The sequence below is a fragment of the Tachysurus vachellii genome, chromosome 10 (assembly GCF_030014155.1).
Source record: "Tachysurus vachellii isolate PV-2020 chromosome 10, HZAU_Pvac_v1, whole genome shotgun sequence".
Lineage (NCBI taxonomy): Eukaryota > Metazoa > Chordata > Actinopteri > Siluriformes > Bagridae > Tachysurus > Tachysurus vachellii.
In genome coordinates, this window is record NC_083469.1 from 15701162 (window position 1) to 15708742 (window position 7581).

Below are 7581 nucleotides of genomic sequence, written 5' to 3' on the forward strand. Positions count from 1 at the left end.
TGCGCCAATAAATATGAGCAGCTGAACATTCAATTAGCCTGCTTGACATTGCCAATAATCTCCCTTTCATTTACGTCCTTACTAAAGACACGGTCATTAAAAAGCATGACTTGAAATAATCCAAACGTTAAGATGTTGCCCAAAGCGAATCGTTCATTTTCTTTTCTCCGGAAAAGTAGAAAGGGAATGGGTTATGACCAACAGTGAATATTCCAGTAACAAGAAAATCACTTCTCTCAAATCCACCCCTGAATTCTAGTGCGTTTATTTATTTATTTATTTATTTATTTATTTATTTATTTATTTATTATTATTATAATTTTTTTTTTACATAAAATAGGCTAATTCGAAACGAGGATGAACTCATGAATAACCTACCCAAGGGAAAATGTAAATGTTCTTTATACACACTCACATATGAGTTCACTTTTTTATTTTAATTTTTTTAAATTGGACTCCAACACAAAATGTACGATCGATATTTAGGGGTGAAGGAAGAATGAATAAACACGAGAATAAAGAGAAGCCGAAAATGCGCATATTAATCAGTAATAACATGCTGTTCTTTAATTGTTTAATTTAAATCTCATGAGTTGTTTACTGATAACAAACAGTAACAATACGAGGAGGCCATGCCTTTCTTTTAAGTGTGCAAATAATTGCGATTTAATTAATAAGTAGTGAATTAATATTACGAATATCTGCAAATAATAATCTTGTGTAAAAATGTTTATCTAAAATCTTTTGAACTCTGTATATATTGCTTTAGGCCTATACAAAGAATTGAGAGGTCATCAATGTATATATTTTATATTTTACATCTCTATATAATCGAAATCTACTAAAACATATATAGCTCAAATTTAATTACACTAAAAATTCGTTTCTCAGAGGATATATATCTCATTTACACTTTAGCCTACATATTTAGACTAAAAGTGATAATCACTGAAATAACCGATTCATTTGTAGTGAGGAAACATCCTCATTAAATCCGGACAAATTTATTCAGTTATACAAAGGCTAACATTTACTCTGCCTAAAAAAACAATCAGTTTCATATTTGTATTGATCTAGTGTGATATTAAGAAATAAGAACAAAAAAGATAACAACACTATTGTGATTTTAAACTGGCTTGCCTGAGTTACTGATGCACATCTCGTTATAATTCTTCTCTTAAAAGCTGATTACTGTGTATGTAGGTCATTGTGACAGTTGCTGCTTTTGTATAGGAACAGACGTGTGTCAGTTGTATCAACTGTTAATTGAATTTTTTTTTGGTGACAGTTAAGTAAAAAACACCAAAAAGATTAACTAGATAATATAGAAAAAAATACTACTTATATTTTTTCCACTACAAAGTATTTTAACCAAAAGTTTAACCAAGAGTTTTTGCTATTCTGTGTATTTAAATATCTGAACTCAAATTCATACTCATTTTTTACTCATTGCGACATTCTGTTATGTCTACTGATGTAAAGGCTAATGAAAGAATAGCATTATATATTATATTCGATTATTTATAACATTTTATAATATAATAGAGGGATTTATGGGTAGAGTTTAATTTTTTTAAACTTTAGACCAAGAAGTTTAGATTTTTGAACTTCAGAACAGGAAAGCCAGAGCATTTAACTTTATTTATTTCAAAATGTCAGTCAAGTGTTTTTCAGCTTGACAGGTAGGCATACTCATTTACGACCACACACAATACAATGCGTCCAGGGGTTTTAACTTTGAAATTGTTGCTGCTTTAAGAGTGCAGAAGTCACCCATGGATCAGACACGGCCCAAACCTTGGGGCCTCTGGTCCCGCAGAGAGCGTCTTTCTTTTTTAATTAAGGACAACGCGGCCTTAGAGGAACATGTGGGGCTCTGCTCTAATCCGCACCCCACGTTGGTTACTGTGTTGGACTAAACAACGGCCCTCTGTTCTTTCAGCACTCACCAATCAGCCAACTTTCTTGGCCAAGTCCTAGCAAGTGACAACCTATGTGTATGAAGCATAATTTAGACTAATCACCTGATATCAGCTGATATCAACTGCCTAAAGTTAAGGGACTTTAGTAGCTTATTTATTAATGTAATTAACCTTTGCATGCTCACCACAGAAGTTCCACACCAGTCTACAAAAACATCACACACACAGATCCTAGGCTTAAATGTATATGATATCAAGTGATTACATTATCAAGTGCTGTTTATTATTTTGTGTTACTTTTCATGATATCAGGACAAATTTTAAAAATTAAATTGCCTACATTTTTCCACATTGAAATAATTAAAAAATAATATGCTTTTTGCAAAGAATTTTATGTCGAAGAAAGTAGACCTACATAGGATTTGGGCCTACTACTGTACTTTTGTATATAGTTAACACTATCCAACAAACCAACAAATAATCATCATTGCCATTATCACTGTCAATTCAACAGAAGAATTGTCCATTTCTTAATTCAGTTCTATCTTTTTTGTCACATCATGACTGAATTTGCTAATGGTTGAGTGTTGAAGACATCATATTTTGATGTCATCATATAAACCAATGAAGACATCATATTTTGTAGTTAATATTATCATATTTTCTATTACAGTTGTAGTAGTAAATGAACAGATGGAGGTATAAAAAACAGAAAAACATTATATTAAGTATTATTACAATTATTAAATGCAGTGATTGGTGAACATCTAGCTAATGCCTAGTTTTTTCCTGAAGTCCATTAAATTCTTGATAAAGATATGGGATAGAGCAGTTACATAACTAAACAACCTTAATTTCCTTTATTGAAACAGAGGTAAAACTCAACAATGACAAAAATGCATTTCGGGATATGATATTTCATATCCTACCTGAAAACAGAAGAGATACTGGTTCAACGTTCCTATAATCAAAATGTAATGAAGAGTCTTGGCAAGAAGCACATTTCTTTAAAGTCCAGTAAGTGAACTCTGGTTCCTCACATTTTAAAACATAAAAACTTCCAAAAATGTGGACAAGAGTAAGTATCTGATTGACTTTGACAAGGGCCAAATTGTGATGGCTAGACAACTGGCTGTCAAACTCCAAGACCTGTGGGGTGCACCAAGTTTACAGTGATTATTAACATCCAAAGGAAGTCAAAAGAAAGGACAAAGGGGTCATGGGTACTAAGGCTCAATGCAAAGGCAAAGGTAAGTTCTTTGGATCCTAACCCACAGAAGAGGGGCTATAGTACAAAATTCTGAAAAGGTTAATGCTGCCTACAGTATGATAGAAGGGAGTCAGAACACTCAGTGCATCACAACTGCAACACAGCAGCAAACTGGTCAGTGTTTCTATTGTAACCCCTATCTTCTGCCAAACCTATACACATCTACAATGTGCAGGTAAGCATTAGACCTGGACAATGGAGCAAAAGAAGAAGACAAGATTTTAGTCCGATCAATGAGGCGCCACCCTGAAACTTACATGACTTATGGGACCTGCTGCTAATGTCTTGGTGAAAAATAAGACAACAAACCTTCAGAGGTTTTAACCTTCTATACCTTGATGAGTCAGATCTGTGTTCAAGGCACAAGGAGAACCTACATGATATTATAGAGGTGTTTATAATATTATGGCTGATCTGTGTATTTCTCATCATTGAGTCTGCAGAGTTGTAGTAGTTGCAGCCCTCCTCTCTGTGTTCTTTAGGGACTTGTCATTAGCCCAATTAGGAAGGTGCTCAAGAGGCAGCCTTACTCATCATTTACCTGTCTAATGACCTCTCTCACACCCTTAATCTCCTGCAAATAATAAATTAGTGAGAAAATGTAACAGGGACTGGAAATAATTAGGTGAAAGTGTTAGCCTGGTGTATGGTTTTTATAAGAAATAGAAATGGAGATTATGTATAAAAAATATATGCTATACTGATATTTGCAATAAACAATGCTAAAGATAATATCTTCCTTCTTTTCTGTGTAGGACAGGCTTTAGATTCACTGTAACCCTGGCCAGGATACAGCACTAAAGATAAATAAACAAACACTAGTACAATGTAAAATGTAAACTTATATTCCATATCCCCACAAATCTGTTACCCCTCCTCACATCTCAGGTTCCATCCTGGCAGTGTAATTAGTCCACAGGCTCCTAATTGTTTGGGGATAAAGCAATGACCTGCTCAAGGGAAAAGTTAATCCTAATCAAAGACATCTGAGCACTTGATCATGTAGTTGAGAGCTGTGTAACTATTACTGAGCACTCAGTTACTCAGGTTTGCCTAAGGCTTTATTAATTGTTATAAATCTACATGATTCTATCTGTATTATTTATCTAAATACTTTTTCATAATCATAAAAATTATAAAATAATAGCTATATTTACAGGTGGTCATTTAACAAATATGTTAAAATGTAGAGTATTTAATGTGCATTATTTTCTATAAACAGCTTAATGTTGACCCACAGATAGCCAAAATGAATGGAGCCAGGCACATTTTCCTCTTTGTGCACATTTTAAAAGAAATCACAAGAGATCTATAACAAGTATCAGGACGTCCTTGTTCACTTGAATAAAATTTGGCCCACCATCTCCTGGCCCACATGTTTAATGTAGACTGGCGTTTGGCTTGCATGTGCCACACCAGCCGTTTAGCCACTTGTTTTTATTCCTCTCAGACAAAAGGGCTATTTATTGCAAGTCACAGGGCATGCAGTGAATTTAGGCTGGGAGCAGGTGGGGATATTATGGAGCAAATCTGGTAGACTTTAGACTAGCCGACTGGCTCCAGTTGAATGGTGTGCAGTGAATTCAGCTATTTGAACATTTCTATAAAAAGTTGTGAATGAGTGGTTATATGTGGTTAGAACTTAACTAAAATATTTTGGGTTTCACCATTCATTATGGTAATTGTTCCTAAACTTTTTCATTTGACTGACGCTTTACTAACCAAAAAAGTACAGCACTAAAATATTTTAAACCTCCAAAAAAATGAAAATAGCCTCAGACGGATCCAACAGTTTGATCAAGTCCTGTGGCTGTACAGAATAAATTACTTATGATAACCTTAGTGTAAGTTAATGGAAGGCTTTTAGGAACTCGAATCTAGAACTGCATAAAATCTACCATACTTCTTATGAACAAGAATGTAAATTATGCAGAACCCATTTTCCTGAGTGTTTGGATCTACCTTTCAACAGCTCATCTGACCACAATAGAATAAACAGTCAGGGTAACTTGTTGGGTCTGATATCAACAAGGCCTTTGTCAATAATACTTAAACCATACACATTCTCGAGCTACATATATATTTAAAATCCAGTAACAAGGCTAGTCTAATGGAGTTAAAAACACACAGCTGTGTATGAAAGATGTATGAAATCTCTTAGTGTACAGCTTACATGAAAATGCATTATTTATCTCAATACTATTTAAATGCTTTTTACAATGTGTACTGCAAAAATGTCATTCAGCTCATTCCTAACAACATGGGTCAAGGTCAAATGACCCATGCATGTATGCATCCACAGACATCTAGTCTGGGCAGACAGACTTGGGTTCTTTTGTTAAAGGCTTAGAGATATCACTTGACATTGTAGAGATGAGGAAGCACTGGTCCAGTGTAAATATAGCCAAATTGAGTTGATCTCTCTGTTTTGTTCTGTCTGCGGTCACTATGCACTTTCATTGACTTCTTGGTCCCAGAGGGAGTCCAGAGAATCAGCAGAGGTCAAGTCGGAGTCTCTATGGGGAGCGATAGCTTTAACCTCTCATTCCCCTTTAAAATTACTTATCACGCCTCTAGCTATGTCACACTGCATATGACACCTGAAGAATCGAGCAGACTGACATTTCTGTTTTTAATGCATGAATCAGAAAGCCTCAGAATGCCTGATAATGGATCCACACTATAGCTTATATAAAGTATAATAAAATGAATGTAAATTATGTAAAACCAATTTTACCATTTTCATTATATTAGTGAAATAAAATTGCATTAATGAAATAAAAATTGTTTTCAACACTTGCACCTCTCATTATTGCACAATTATTGCATACCTAATCATGCACTGAGGAATCTGGAAATATTACATCAATACACACACTGCATTCTAATGAGATGTTTGTTCATTGCTGTCATGATGGTGATCAATAAATACCCGTTTGTTGGTCAGCAGTTGTTCATCCTTATTTTTTTTTACTTCACACACACATTTCAGCCTGTTATTATTATGTTAATAGAGATAATGGCCACTGGAATAATGACCTCCATGTAATGAAAAACATCCAGTCAATGCTTCATTAACAATAGCACTATCTCTAGATGGCCAAGTTGTACAGGAAAGTGTTTTTTATTTGGTGATGAAAAATTTTAATGAGGCATTTGCTGAAGTGCAAAAAATTAAAATGCTCCTGTGTTTTAGATTTCAATATAAAAGTCAAAGCTATAGCCAGCACTATGAGAAATGACTATGAATTTTTGAAACTGTCGACTTTCACACCACTTTGTCAGAGACATGTTCCATGTTATCAGACTTGCTCTCTATACCAGCCGGTGGGCTGGCAGAAAGCACTCTGGAGTTTTATAATGAGACTCAACTGTAATTAGTGAGACACACTGGTTTAAAGGCTGAGAGTGTTTGAATTTGTATGATGCACAGGGTGCGTTTTAATGTTATATGACTGTTACTATGATTGTAACTATAAGATAAATGTCACTGATATGCCCTAAATCTGACAAATGCCATCGCACACCACTGCTATGGTACTGCATAGATATTCCTGTTTTTTTGTACAATATTTTTGCATAATTCTCCACAGTGCCAGCAGGTACTTATTGTACATTAACATCACAAAGTCAGTCTGTTTGTGTGTATGCGCATCCACTGGTGAGGTTACACAGGGCACCAGGACTCTAGATGAGGTAATAGGTAGCTTAGTTATATGATTACAGTGAAACACACTGTGTTTTACCTCATTCGTTACATCTCTAAAAACCACAGCACAATCTGCGACTCTACATGTATGTAAAGTGTGTATGTTAATTTCATTATTGAACCAGTTAATGCAGCATATGCACATACCTGTGCAAAAAGTGGGGATCATGAAATTCTGCTTATATTTGCTTCTTTCTCCATAGACCTTTACTGGCAAATATGATTACATTTTCAAGCTACTGAATCAGGCCTGTTCAGTAAGAGTTAAATGGACAGGCGTTGAAAGCTTTTAAATGAGGCACTTGAATATTTTAAAACTCAAAATACAGCATCTTACTGAACTTTAGCATCCAATATTAAAAGTAGAACATAAACCTACCATAATTATACAATTAGAGTGACATTTGTCAAATTATATTTCAGAATTATTAATATGTTTAATAATGAAAGTCAATATGATGCACATAGTCAGGGCAGACACATGCAGTAAGCTCTGTTAGGATAGTCTTGGGATGCATTGGCATGAATGATATTAGAAACAATATACTCACCTTTTCAAGATGACTAATCAGAAAACAAAAGTAGAGTCATAGCTTTTAGCTGCAGTGAAGGGCATGTCATGTGAAATAAACTTGACAACGCATGACTCACTCTCTCTAGAATTTTATCATTTCTTTTTC